The sequence below is a fragment of the Ochotona curzoniae genome, unplaced genomic scaffold (genome assembly GCF_017591425.1).
Source record: "Ochotona curzoniae isolate NIBS_2020 unplaced genomic scaffold, NIBS_Ocur_1.0 contig_430, whole genome shotgun sequence".
Lineage (NCBI taxonomy): Eukaryota > Metazoa > Chordata > Mammalia > Lagomorpha > Ochotonidae > Ochotona > Ochotona curzoniae.
The window spans coordinates 2,587,086-2,601,782 of record NW_024466219.1 but is presented as its reverse complement, the minus strand read 5'-3'; the positions used below and the strand labels follow the sequence as shown (position 1 = coordinate 2,601,782).

The 14,697-nt window shown below is 49.7% G+C and overlaps 1 protein-coding gene across 3 annotated transcripts in view; it reads right to left on the bottom strand.

The window, feature by feature from the left end:
- Positions 1-7,368, bottom strand: part of PLA2G4A (phospholipase A2 group IVA) — a 280,276-nt gene extending 272,908 nt beyond the window's left edge. The window contains exon 1 of one of the 3 annotated variants that reach the window (XM_040985387.1): positions 7,281-7,368. The gene's annotated coding sequence lies outside the window, so the exon portion shown is untranslated. The remainder of the gene's footprint in view (positions 1-7,280) is intronic. The other 2 variants (XM_040985388.1, XM_040985386.1) reach the window with 2 other exon arrangements.
- Positions 7,369-14,697: the final 7,329 nt, after the last annotated feature.

Below are 14,697 nucleotides of genomic sequence, written 5' to 3'. Positions count from 1 at the left end.
CATAAAGCTCCCCTAGACAGAAGAACTTACACCACCAGGTACACTAGCGTATGATGCCTCGTCAGAGCATAACCTCCCTCTGCTAGCACGGTGAGCAACAACGGGCACACGGGCTCCGTGTGAGAAACATGGATTGTGGTGAAAGATGCAGTCCTATGTATATTCACATACCTCCTCCACCTCTGACCAGCAAGGCAGAGAGCTGTTCCAAGGGCATTATGAAAACCTGTGGCGGGCCCAGCATAGTAGCCTAGTGGCTAAAGTCCTGGCCTGTACACACCAGGATCCCAGATGGGCACTGGTTCTAATCCCAATGGCCCCATTTCCCATCCAACTCCCTGCTTGGGGCTTGGGAAAGCAGTCAAGGACGGCCCAAAGTCTTGGGAACCTGCGCCCGGTGGGAGACCCAGAAGAAGATCTGGCTCCTGGTTTCAGTCTGGCTCAGCTCTGGCTGTTGTGGCCACTTGGAAAGTAGACAGAAGATCTTCCTCTCTGTCTCCGCTCCTCTCTGTATATCTGACTTTCCAATAAAAAATAAATAATAAATCTTTAAAAAGAAAGAAAATTGTGGCACTTTCAACTGAGCGGATGCTGATGAGATAGAGTGACTCAGGGTTTTTTCCTTAAATAGGCAACTAACAACCACCGTAGTCTTCCCTTCATTTTGCAAATGAGGAACTGGACAGGGGAAGTTAGACCACAGCAGCTAAACCGGAGCCAAACACGTACGGCATGCCACGAATCTCAGGCACCATTTCTAAGTCACGGTGTGGCTCAGGCAGTCAGAGGATGGAGAGAAGGCAGCACTGTGGGGCAGCAGGTGGCAGAGCTGGTGAGGGCAGAGCCAGAGGCTGGCATAGGTGCGCCCGAGCAGCAGGCACCACTCCCTTCCGGGCAGCCCGGCTCTCACTAAGACGAAACCCACATGCCTGCTTCTGAGGATTTCTGAGAAATGGCCGGAGGAGTCCTCGGAGGAAAGAGGAAATGTGAGGGGCAATATTTCTATATATTTAGTCCTTACAAAAAAAACCAGTGGCCAGATGTCGCCCAAAAGTCTGAAAATGGAAAAAGCAAAGGCAGTGTGTTTTAGGTTGGCCAAGGGGCATGCTGAAGGCGCTGCTGCGGTCCTCCGAGCTGACAGCCCTCCTCGCCAGTGCTTCACACGTGTACCTGGGGAGTCTCGGAGGACGTTCTAGGGTGCACTCAGGAATCTGAGCAAGTTGGCAAAGCAGGACAGATACCACGGGGCTCCAAGACAGACGGGCTCCAGTGAAGGCCAGGGAAGCACAGCCACGGTCTCCTCCACCTGGCACAGCAAGGTCAGACTCCAGAGGGGTGGCTCCAGCACCAGGGAAAGGCGCCGGGAAGCACAGAGCTGCAGAAGCCAGCCCAGCTCCAAGCCGGCCAATGCACCCCAGCTCAGAAGGAACAACGGCCCCACTCCTGCCCAGCAAGCCTGGCAGTCGGGCCACGCAACCTGACCACTGCTGAGCAGTCGCCAACTAGCTAGCTATGCTGAAAGGACCTGTGCTCCAGCATGGCAGGCAGGCCTCTGCTCCCCATTCCGTGTTGTTTTGCTTTATTTGATGTTTGGCAAGGACTCCCAGCCTCTCTTCTCTCTGGAAGAACCCACTCATCTGACCTCGCTACTCCTGGCTGGGGGAGAGCTGCAGCACCTGGCTCGCTGGCCTCATTTCAGATCCACATGTCCCAGCTCCAAGATGCTCCCCTGCCCACGGCAGGCAGGCCTTCTTCCCGGAGTCCCCAGGGCACTTGCATTCCCACAGCAGGGCTGTGCCCCCTTAGGTCTCCAGTCTCCCTCCACCCCACCCACCCCACACTTAGCACAACCTCTTCCTCCCCTGCTGAGAAAGCAGGAAACAGCCTGGGGAAGTTCCCTTCCCACAGCCCAGCCCCGGAGTCCTCCTCTCCTCACTCCTCTCCTCGGTGCAGAGCTGGCCCCTCTCGCACAGTGCCTCTCTGCTTCTCAAGGACTTCACTCTGACCGCCCAGTCCTTCCTGTATCATCCAACTCATCTCTCCAAACTGGAAACCCAGCGCCCGTACAGCATCTTTGCTGCAGACGCTAGAAACCATCAGGTCGTCCCTGCCTTGGTCTCCTCCCTTCTTCCTTTAGCCTAAGTCTCCTTGCTCTGCTTTTACTGAACCAATGTACTGAATGGAGGGAGAGGCGCAGCTGGCCTTCAGGGTGCCTGAGCACGAGACTCCTGAGGTCAGACAACACCTTGAGCGGGGGCTTTTCCAGGCCCCCCAGGCCCCAAGCAACAAGTCCCCACCACCTGAGTGACTGCCGTCAGTGTTCCATCACTAACAATCCCACAAGCACATGCCAGCCCGCCCAACCACAGTAGGGCCAGCAGATGTACAGTCAGCTAAGGACACAGACACGGCCGAACTCGCGCCTCCAAACCCCAGTTCTCCAGTTCAGCGTGCACGGTCTCTGGCCCTGAGGAGCCCAGGAATTCAGCAGCGGCTGCCCGGCTCCTCACTCTGATTTACAATACACTCTTACTGTCTCCCACCAGCACAGACTCAGCAACTGGCAGGCTTTGCAGCAAGTGAGCAGATCCAGGTCGGGGGTTCCTTCGCCCAGACCTGCGAGCGTACCCCCTTCTCCTGCCAGGACTCCATCCGGTGTTTCTCTAATGGTCATTTGCTCAGCCACCTGAATGCATGCGCTGGCCATCCCCATACCCATTCGCTGTCACCTCACCTCCATTCCTTGCCAGGCTCACCCTCACTCCATGCCAGCTCCTCTTCTTTCTGATGTCTGCCCACCCAACCTCTAGTCACGACCAGGGACAACAACCAAGCGACAGGATATAACAGGTGTCCGATAGCTCTCCATTTAGCATTAAAGCAGCCACACCTGCTGAAGTGTGTGAGTGGCAGTCATCCCAGACCCAGGGACACAGCTCCTTGGGAGAACACTCCTATTGCGGGGCTCTGCAGGAGTGATTCGCAGCCTGGGCCTCACACGGCAAAGACGCCAGGCACCTGTCAGATCCAGCTTCCTCATCTCAGCCAATTTTAAATGCATCTGTCTCCTCTTCATGACAGTTAAGTGAAAAGGCAGTTGATGGATGGCTATGTGAGGCTTGCCACAGAAACCAGGAGGGACCGGCGGATAGTGAGACCATGGTCACAGACAGGCTCCCCAGCAGAGTGACCCTGCAAGGACAGGCAGCTGCAGGCACCCCTCCGTACCCAGCTTCTCTAGGGAGTCTCACGTCCCAGCTTACTTTACTGCACACTTTGCTAAGGTTGTGACATTCATGCGTTTCAAAAACCAGTGCCTTCTTTGCTCGTATGCCAGATATCTGGCCTGGTCTCTCGCAAGCGAGGAGGGCCTTCTCTAACTACAGGCTCCCACACTCAGCAAGGCCTGTCCTCCGCCAGGGGCCATCACCCTGTGTACTGACCACAGGCTGCTGTGAGCACACTTACCTTGTCAAAGTTGTGGGCATAAAGCCACAGGGCAAATAGGAAATGTGTCAATTAACCACCTGCAGTTGAGAAGCTGCTTACTGCCCGACTCCAGCAGCCAAGTTCCCTCGCGTTGCACTGGTCACAAAGGCATGCGCAGCACACCGAGCCCACTCTCTGCAGTGCTTTTTTTTTTTTTTACCTTCTTAGGAGCATCAGTTTAAGCTGCTGGATTGCTTGGAAAAGTAAAAAAATAATGACTTTTTTTCTACAAGTAATGAATCCATGCTCAAAGCAGCCACTTCGATTCACATGCTTTGTAGCAATTACCAGGCTTAATCTGAGCCAGACAGCAACACAGACTCCACTGCTCACACTTAGAATTCTGTCAGGACTTCATCTATATTCCAAGCAAAACACGTGCTAAGAGGTGCACTCTTTATAGAACTCAATCATTGTTTCATGTGTCTATTTTAATTTTTAATAAAATGTCACATATTTTCCTTACATAGCTAATGTAAAATAATATAGCTCCCAAAAGCAAAATTATAAATCATACATTATTTATATACTTATTCCTGAGGGGTTGTACAACTTCCTTCTCTATGTTAATCAGCAACCAAGTTACAAGGCCCAAATGGTTGAGTTATGGAAATGCGCACTGGTGCCATGCATTTTCTGGCGCTTACACCTTTTCTGATGTTAATCCCAGTAGGCATTGGTTGACAACTTCAAACAACGCACACAAAACTGAATATAAACCAATTCCTGGGCCCGGTGGAGTGGCCTAGCAGCTAAAGTCCTCACCTTGAACGCCCCAGGATCCCATATGGGCACCGGTTCTAATCCCGGCAGCCCCGCTTCCCTTCCAGCTCCCTGCCTGTGGCCTGGGAAAGCAGTTGAGGACGGCCCAAAGCTTTGGGACCCTGCACCTGTGTGGGAGACCTGGAGGAGATTCCTGGCTCCTGGCTTCGGATTGGCGCAGCACCGGCCGTTGTGCTCACTTGGGGAGTGAATCATAGGATGGAGGATCTTCCTCTCTATCTCTCCTCCTCTCAGTATATCTGACTTTTAAAGAAAAAAAAAAAAAGAAACCAATTCCTTAATCAGTTTAAACACACGGAATGGAGCATCTCCTTGTCAGCGCTGTGGGACGCAGGTGATCCTCACTAACTCATATGGCTGCCGTGGGAAAGAACGCAGTGCTTAAGCAGTTTATTTATAAGCCACGAAATGCTATACAAATGAAAGATGATGGGCCCAGATTTTTTTTTAAGACCAGATAATCAGAAACCAGCTTGTCAATTAGATAACACCAAAGTGGAAAACCAAGCAAGCCCAACCCCAGTCCTACAAAGACCTTCCTATGGAGAGCAGGGCCGTGCGGAGACTCCACCAGTGAGAACACGCGTCTCTCAGCTCCCATGGAGCTGCTGCCGCCAGTGCTTCTCTGCAGAGTGCAGAAGTCACGCCAGTGAGGACGGCCGAGGAAAAGCAGCGGCTGAGTCCCAACTCGGGGCCATCACCAGTGACCAGAGAGGCCAAGCCCTGAGAGGGCTCCCTCTGAGCGTGCAGGATGACTGCAGCCCTCCGACGCACTGAACCAATGTCCATCCTGCAGACGCTCACCCAGGGGAGAGGCAGGCTGTCATTTCAGGGAATGTTCTAGAACAAGAATCATGGTCCATCTGAGTGGGAAGAGTGACTGCAGCCCTCCGACGCACTGAACCAATGCCCAGCTTTCAGGAAGCCGCTCACCAAGCAGAGGGAGGCTGCCTTTTTGGGGAATGTTCTAGATCAAGAATTACACAGAATCAAAAACTGAGGCTCACATAACAAAAACAAAAGGAACAGGGTATAGCCTCGTTAGCCTCAGGGAGGCAACGATACAAACACCAGAACAGTGTCTATTCCATGTACTGCCTTCTTAGAGGAGAATTCCAGAATCTAGCGTTCTGTGCCTTCAATGGTTTACGGCCTTGCCAGTGCTCAAGCAGGAGAGGAAACGTGTCCCTCAACTTGAACTCATGTTCCCTAAATGGGTGATTTACAAACATGGACAATGCGTTTCTCACAGCTTTGCATAAACACATAACCCCCAGCCCTAACCCAATCTCACACAGGAGCGACTGCAGACAGCCCACAGTCCAACCAAAAACAGGCATCACGTTATGGTCCTTGCACGTTTCGCTCACTGCATCCGGCAACAGGTTGAATATCACACAGCCCAACCTGGTCGGGTTAGAGTTTGGAACCCTGGTTGCTTGAGTTCTGACAAGTAGTCATTCCCACTGCACCATACAGCTCGGAGTTCCAGAATAGTAATGAGCAAGTGACCACACAGGTGCTCCGATGCCCACAAACGGATGGCTCTGTACTTAAAAGGGAAATGATCTACTAATTAGCTCCTAGACATTGTCATAAAACTCTGAAGTTGTGAGAACCGCTATATCTCCATGTTCCGTGACGCATCTCTGGGGCCTGTGAGCTTTCCAGCCAGTGCGTGTCAGGACGACAGGTGCAGCCTGTAAGGACGGCTCCCAGAATGGAGCTGTGACAGCAGCCCTGGTCCAAACAGGGAGAGGAGAAGGCCCAGAGGACGAAAGAACCACTTCTAATCCCGCCTTCCTCTTCCTTTATTCCTTCAGCTTTTTAAATATTCAAATGATCTAGTTGGAGGACTTTGCTTTCTAAGTAGCAGCACTGGAAGGACACTGATGGGTTAGCAACAGGTGCAGGCCATCCTTGTGGAATGAACTGTATCAGGTCCTAACAAACTTAACCAATATTTCTACCTTTTCCTAACTAGGCACCAATGCAAAAATACTTCAAAATCAACTTAAGAAGTCCACAAGAAACAGCCTCTTGTCCCATAGAATGCAGGCAGCTTCAACACGTCACACATTTCACAACCATTGCTTAAGTCAACACTGAACTCTTGCTGAGCTCAGACAATGTACAGAACCTGCTTCTTAGCCCATCAAAATGGACGGGCAGGTTCTAGAAACTTCCGGGGTGTAACTTAATAACCGAACCGGGTTGTCTTTCAACACAGTTTTTCTGGGGGCTACAATTCCCCTGACTGATGCAACAAACAGAAACAAAACACTGCGAACCCTCCCGCAACCCAGGAGCCCTTTGCAACACAACTTCAGAATACACGCCCACCCGTGGCCCGCCCCTCGCCCTGGCTCTGCACCGGCTCAGCTCAGCTGAGTGATGGCTCAGGCGACCAACCAGCGTGAGGAGCGAGTCTCCTTTGAGAGAGGCAGAAGAAGAACGTGTTTAGGCTAAGGTGACCTATGTGGCAGGAGCATCATATATGAGGAGCTACGAGCAGTTCCAAGCCAAACGCCTTGTTGGGATGTTGTTGTTTTGTTTTCTGCTTCTGCAACAAAATCGCTAGTGATTGCTTTTTAACACTCAAAAGTGGAGCATCGCTTCTTGATCAACCCTTCTTTCCCAGATCCTAACTTTGAGGGCTGCGCTCCTGGCTTGCCAAGCCAAGCTACTTGGAGGGGCGGGCAGGAACGCACAGTGGGTGGGCTAACCAGAGCTGTCATCAAACACTGCCCCGCGCCTGGTTCCCTGGAGTTCTCTGCGCGCTGGGCGCCCAAGACTCGGTCTGCCTATCAAGGCTCAGCCGCGGGGTGGGCCGTGCCACAGTCAGGGGCAGCCCGGGGCCGGGCTGGGGGCATCCCAGGAAGCAGGGACCTCCGCGTCGCCTCCCAGCCCCGCAGCGCGGCCAGCGGCAGGGCAGGGCTGGGGGACCCGCGGCCAGCTGGGGGTGCTGCCCCTCCGGCCGCGCCTCCGCCCTCCAGGGAGCCACCCACCTGCCCGCAGAGGGGAGACCAGCGCGCGGGTCCGAGCCGGGGGTCGCTTACACTTCCCAGAGCGGCCGGGATCCTGGAGCTCCGTGCGCCTCGGGCCGGACACCGGGCTCGCGCGGCGCGGACTTTAAGGCGGACCCGCTGTGGGAGGGGCTGGGCGTGAGGCGGGCTCCCCGAGTCCTTGAGGCCTTAAGGTGGCGTCAGAGAGGCCGAGAGGGGAGCACCTCCTGCAGTGGAGTCTTCAGTGTCGGAAGCCGGAGAACCTGCAGCAGTCTCACCTGAATGACTGGTCCAAAGCTACACCGTGCCTCGTGCGTTTTCCCCCGAGGATGTGTCTGCAGCCACTTGTTGACCTTAAACAGCCACTATTTTCTTTTCTTGCCTTTCTTCCAAACAAGTTAGGACAGAACCCAACAGATAGTTCATAACCCATGACGGTTTAGTTTATAGCAAACCCAAAATATAAGGCACATATGTCTAAGATGAATGCTGTTAACACAACTTTAAAAAATAATAATAACCTGCTTGTTCGAATCTACTCAATCTAACACCCGGGTGACACCTGTTCTTATACTTGTAATTAAAAAGCACACAGGCAGGTGTTTGACCTTGGGGCTAACAGATAGTGTTGGGGACCCCAACACCCCAAGGCCTGGGTTTGTTGGTGATTCTGGGGCCCTGGACATGGTAGTAAAGGTTTTGCAGGGGTCCCTGCCATCACCTGGGAGGTCCCTGCTCCTGGCTGGTTCTGGCCTGGTCTTGCCTGTTGAGTTGATGAGTGAGTAGTTGGGTGGACGCTCTGTATGTTATATGTATCCGTGTGTGTGTGTGCAAAAATGTTTTAATTTAAAGTATATCACAGAAAAGATGGACTCCCAGTGAAGCATGTGTAGACAATGGGATGCTGGACTGTGTGACATTGTCTGTACCAGCTATGTCGGGGCACACTTAAATAACGGACTGACAGAATCAAGACTCTTTACGAAGGACTATACTATTGTAGCAACGTGGAGAAAATCTGTCAGGGGCTAGGACTGGGGGTAGGGGAAATTCCAGTCTACAAAATTGTACCATAAAATCCAAAAATTCAAAACAAAAATTTAACCAAAAAAAAAAAAAGGATATCACAGAATATATGTTGACATTTAGGTTTGGAAGAGGCGTCTAAATCCAGGTGAGTTCCAAGCTTGTAACATGAATTCAAGCATATGCAAAGTCCATCAGCACAGGCTCATGCCTTTAGATGTTGACCTGCGTGCGTAATCTACTTTTTCCATACTGCATCAGCTATGAACACATTCCCCTGTTTGATAACACTTTCAAAGGACACCGTTTCTGCAGCCTCCCAACCCCCTTCCCTCATCCTGTCATTCTATTTCCTACATTCTTGGCTTTCAGTAGCCCGAGATTCAACTCGTTTCAGCTGCTGTTTTCTTCTTTAAATCCAATTCTGCACATTATAAACCTAGCTGCCAGCAGCATCTGATGAAGACCCTTGAATTCGTCAGAGATGAGAGCTCAGCTGAGAAGCAGAGGACGAGTTGGGGTGATTTTATCTTTCCCCCAGGCACTCTGAAGGAAGAACCTGTCCTACAGGTGTGCTCCTCCAGAGACTCGAGACAAATTGGCCTTGAAGAGCAGCCTGGGTGCGTCAGAGCTTGCAGTACTTGGAGATGGTTGTCGTCCAGTGGGGACCAGGCATTAAGGCTGGGGAGGGGTGGCAAGCCATGCTTTTGAGGAACTGGTAAGCCAGGGTTAGAATGTGGGAGGACGCCTGCCTCCTCCCAACCTCACTAAGAGGGGCTGCTCATAGGATAGTTTCCCACTGGAATCCAGAAGCCGCACCCTGTGGTCCTACTCCTGGCTCTGTAGCTCCCTGCTTGAGGTCTCCTCTTCATTCCAGACTAGACAGGCGCCTGGAACAAGTTCAGATGCCTTCATTTTGCCCTATTCATCAAAAGCATGTTCAGCTTCAAGAGCTTCTACTTCGGGGCAGCTGCAGTCAGGGGCATCGCCCTTTCCACTGGGCTTGCCCATCCTTGCCAGCTGGTCACTGGGACCATCTGAAACTGCGGAAGCCCCTTCAGATCCAGTCTCTCCTTTTCCATAATTACCAGCCACTGAGTGCCAGGGTACAGAGTGCTATTAAAAATGTATGCTGAGAATGCCAAGGTAACTTCAAGGTAATACTGGGTGAGTATGCAAACCAGCCCGAGGAACTAGCAAGAGTGCTGACTTGTCATAAACCCATGATTCAAGAAGAAACACCTGATGATGCCTGACTTCTGTCCTCTGTGCTGTCCCACCTACCCTGTCCTCCACAGCAAAGCAATTTCTGCTAAATAAACGTGCACATGGAGAACAAGATCCTAGATGAGAATTAAACCCAAACGTCCAATGAAAACGGGGTGATGAAAGAGAGTTGAACGGACGAGTGTCATCCAGCCCTGCAGGTGGGCTCAGAGTGGTACCCACCAACTAACTCACTTAGAGCCATGTGTCCTCTGTCCCTCTGCTGTGCTCAGCTCTTCTGGTGTGACCACATTTACAGCATTACACATTAAGAACCACCTGGAACTATGAAACTAACCACAGGGAAGGGGAAATGGACCCTAAGAAGGCTGTATTTGCCCTGAGTTTAAGAATTACATGCAATGGGGCCCAGCACGGTGGCGCAGTGGTTAAGGTCCTCACCTTGCACACCCGGGATTCCATATGGGCACCGGTTCTATGCCAGCAGCCCCGCTTCCCTTCCAGCTCCCTGCTTGTGGCCTGGGAAAGCAGTGGAGGATGGCCCAAAGCTTTGGGACCCTGCACCCGTGTGGTGGGAGACCCGGAAGAGGCTCCTGGCTTCGGATTGGCATAGCATCGGCCGTTGTGCTCACTTGGGGAGTAAATCATAGGACGGAAGATCTTCCTCTCTGTCTCTCCTCTCAGTATATCCACCTTTTCAAGAAAAAAAAAATAATAAAAATAAATCTTAAAAAAAAGAATTACATGCAATGATGCAAGAATGGCTCTTAAAACAGAGTATTTGTCACCAATGTAAGTTATAGTTTAATAACCAAATAGACACTAGCAGTTTCCCAAACATTGCATCAATCTTTGAAAAGCTAAAACAATAGTTTTCTTAAAATATCGGACATATTATTGCTTTCTTATTTTTTTATTAAACTTTCTTTCTTCAACTGTTACAAATTTATTAAGAAGGCAATTATTACTCTCTCTCATCACCCAGTTTTCATTGGACGTTTGGGTTTAATTCTCATCTGGGATCTTGTTCTCCATGTGCCATAGTGGGATAGGTTGTGACTTGCATTGTTAGCATGTCAAACAGGTGCTTGTCTGAATCTTGGCTGGTCCACCTCCGAGCCAACTCCTTGCTGTGTACCCAGGAAAGCAGTGAAGCTAAAGCAAGTGCCTGGTCCTGCACCCACATGGGGTGGTCCCGAAAGAAGCACCTGGCTTCAACCTGGCCCTGCCCTGGCAGTGGTGGCCATTTGAGAACTGAACCAGTAGTTAGAGGAAACTATCTCCTTTATTTCTTCCTCCCTCTTTCTCTCTCTCTCTCTGCAACTCTATCAAATAAATACATTTTTGAAAAAAAGAACAGCAAGCAGAGCTCTGGCGATAATAACTGTTCCCCGTCCCGCTGAGGATGCGGAAGCAGTGAGTCCCTGTATCATCGGTGCATGTGCTGAGTCACCAGCACCTGCCTCTAGGAAATCAGACCTTATCTTCATCTGAAGCCTGATTTTGGTAAGCACACGTGTTAGGAATGAAGCACTGTGCCCAACCCCAAAGCCCACACTTTTCCCAGCACGTTCCATTTCCCACAGCCACTTTTGTTTGACCGTGTCTTCGGTTTCTCCCCAAGTCAACAAAATCCTTGGCTATCTAACATCAGCAATGGAGAAGCTACTCATAGAAAGTGGGACCTTTGTGCTCAGTTCAATCATCAAAAACCGCTGTCTTGCCCCTTCGTCCGTTACTCCTGCCCCCCACCCAGCTCCCTCGTTCCTCCTCTGCCTCTTGTCCTCAGATTTTGTGTTTTCATTTTACTGTCCCATTTGGGCTCCTGCCCCTCCGTTCCTGGTGCAGCCAGCCGACTCTGGACTTGCCTCTCCAGGGGAGCCTAGACTCCTCTGACTCAGATCACCCCCCGTACAAACGACAAACTTATGATGTACAGACTGAAACATTCAAGCTGGCAAGAGTGAACAAAACCCCATGCATAGTAGGAAGTTTTGCTAAATTAGTTCATCATACCTGATTTTACCTCTGGTGGTAACAATTTTGGTAAAGCGAATGCCGTGTCTGGTTTGGTAATTCTGTCAGAATGGGCAAGACCCTATTCCTCAGCTCACAGAGTGACTTGCAGGCATCCCGTGGGAGCTTAGGCACAGCTGAGCTCTGGAAAGTCAAGCCTAATGATGACAGTGCAAGGCTGAGTTCCCGCACTTCGCTTCAAGGAAGCCCTGGGCAGGAGGAGAACCTGTTCCAGGAACCTCCTGCTTCTCTGGAGAGGCCAGCTCCTGACAGGTGTCAGTGCAGGGACTGCCCGGAACATGTCGATAGTCCATAAGTTAGCTGTTAGCAACATTCCTATGATTCTGAAACCAATGACTAAGAAACTTCAAAATGTTTTTACTACTTGATGTTTCAGATACTTTCTATTTGGAACTGTGAAAAAAAAAAAAAAAACCTGTCTGCCTTCATTCTCTACATATCTGTCATTTTTCTCTCATTAAATACAAGGACAATGATAGTCACCTACCAGAACTTAACTAAACTTGTGATCTGGTTTCAAATTTCATAGTTTATCACAATTAACTTTCCAGAATGAGGTAAAAGCATAAGATAATTCACAACAAGCATAACAGGATTCCCAAAGATGCTGTAAAAATAAGCAAGCTCCCTTTACTCAAACCAAATCACTCCAAATTAGCAAAATGATGCAGATCTTTCATTCATACAGATTGAATCATTAAGGAAAACATGGATGGCTCAACAAAGTTAACTGTTTCTTATGATAGTGGTTGAATGACGTCCATCCACTCCAGTGGGCCGAGTGATATGCTGACAGCTGGTTAAACACGATGTCGCAGTGTTTCTCCGAAGAGGTAAACATGACAATCAACAGAGCAAGTAAACCAGATCCACCTGGCCTATGGAGACGGCCCATCACCAACCCCCCAGTCCATAAACCAGATCCACCTGGCCTATGGAGACGGCCCATCACCAACCCCCAGTCCATAAACCAGATCCACCTGGCCTATGGAGACGGCCCATCACCAACCCCCAGTCCATAAACGAGATCCACCTGGCCTATGGAGACCGCTCATCACCAACCCCCAGTTCATCAACCAGATCTACCTGGCCTATGGAATCGGCTCATCACCAATTCCCAGTCCCATGAGGGCCTCAGGACTGGAGACAGAGCATGCAGGCCAGATAAGGTCCCTGTGTCCACAGAACTCACATCCTAAGGGACAGGGCGTGCATGCAAGAAGAGGAGGTGATGACTTGGTTTATACCACCCTGCTGAAGATATGATGCTTCGTCTGAGACTTGAGAGATGAATAAGTCAACCACCCTGACCCTGAGTGTAAAGGGATGTTCCAGGAAGACCAGCAAGTATGTGCCCAGGAACCCAAATGGACACCTGTATCTCACATGAGTGAGTGCCAGCATAAGTTGCCCTGAGTGAGGGCTAAGCAGACGGCAATGTGATGCCACACTGGAGTCAGGAACGGGCAAGGGCCAAGTCGAAGAGTTCCAGGGAAGTAACTGGAAATTCTACAGCCCAGTGTGATGCTTCAGTGGCTAAATTCTCACCATGTAAGTGCTGGGATCTCATATGCGTGCTGGTTTGTGTCCTGGCTGTCCCACTTCCCATCCAGCTCCCTGCTTGTGGCCTGGGGAAGCAGTTGAGGACGGCCCAAAGCCTTGGGACCCTGCACTGGTGTGGGAGAATCAGGAAATATCTGCTCATTTCCTTCACTCACTTCTTAACTGGTTTGTTTGTTTTGGTGTTATTGTGTTTCTGGAATCTCTGTAAATCCTGCATATTAGCCACCTATCTGCTATGTAGTGTGCAGATTTTCTTCCACTCTGGGTCGCCTCTTTGCTTTGTTGGTTGTTTCCTTTGCTGTGCAGAAGCTTCTTACTTCGATGTATTCCTATTTGTTTATTTTGGTCTTAACTGCCTGTGCTTTTGATGATTTTTCTAGAAAGTCTTTGCCTATACCTATATCTTATAGAATATTTCCTACATTTTCTTCTTCAGCGTTATCGTTTCTGGTATAGGTTTAGCTCATTTATCCAATCAGATTTGATCTTAGTGTTTGGTGAAAGGTGAGGGTCTTGTTTCTTATTTGTGCAGACTGCTATCTAGTTGTCCCAACAGTATTAGTTGAAGAGACCATCTTTTCCCCTGAGTTGTTTTCTGCTATTTTGTCAAAGATTAGTTAGCTGTACATGTGCGGGCCGTCTTCTGGTGTTTCTATTCTGCTCCGTTGATCTTCCTCTGTTTCTGCGCCAGCACGAGGCTGTTTTGATTACTTCTGCCCTATAATATGTCCTGACGTCTGGGATTGTGGTGCCTCCAGGTGGATTCTACTTCTTCAATCTAGCTTTGGCTACTCACAGTCTCCTGCATTTCCAGATGAAATTTTGTATCATTTTTTCCAGCTCTGTAAAGAATGTTCTTGAGATTACATTGAATCTGCATATTACTTTGAGAGGAATTGCACTGACTAGTTCTTTTTTAGCCTGGAGTTGCTTGTGTACACTAAAGTTGTTGATTTGTGTTCGTTTACTTTGTATTCTGCCACCTTAGCAAACTCTCCTGTAAGTTTTAGCAATCTCTTTGTTGAGTCTTTTGGTTCTCCTAGGTATGGAATCCTAGATGCCCACTGAAGGAGGACTGGATAAGGAAACTGTGGTACATCTACCCCATGGAACTCTACTTAACTATTAAAAAGAATAAAATATTACCCTTTGTAACTATATAGTGCCAGTTGGAGACCATTATACTCCGTGAAATGAGCCAATCCCAAAAGGACAAATATCATTTTTGTTCTAATATAAGACAACCTCCATTGAGAATGCAAAACCGAAAGTAAGGTAAACAAGCATACATTTGTAATCTCACAAATGAAGGATGTGATAGAATACTAGGAACCAAAGAAAATCCACAGATAGCACCTCTACTAGTGAAAAAAAACTAGACCCACAATGAAACTTCTAAATATACCTACAGAACAGAAGAGGAACGTTTCTGCCCTTGCCTAGTCCAACAGTGTCGCGATCTATGGAAAGAAAAAAAGTTGCAGTCCAGACTGCACTCCATAGACAAAACCCAGGGACCGTGGAGGGACATCACAAAAGTCCTTTGCAATGCTGTTTTTGCTACATC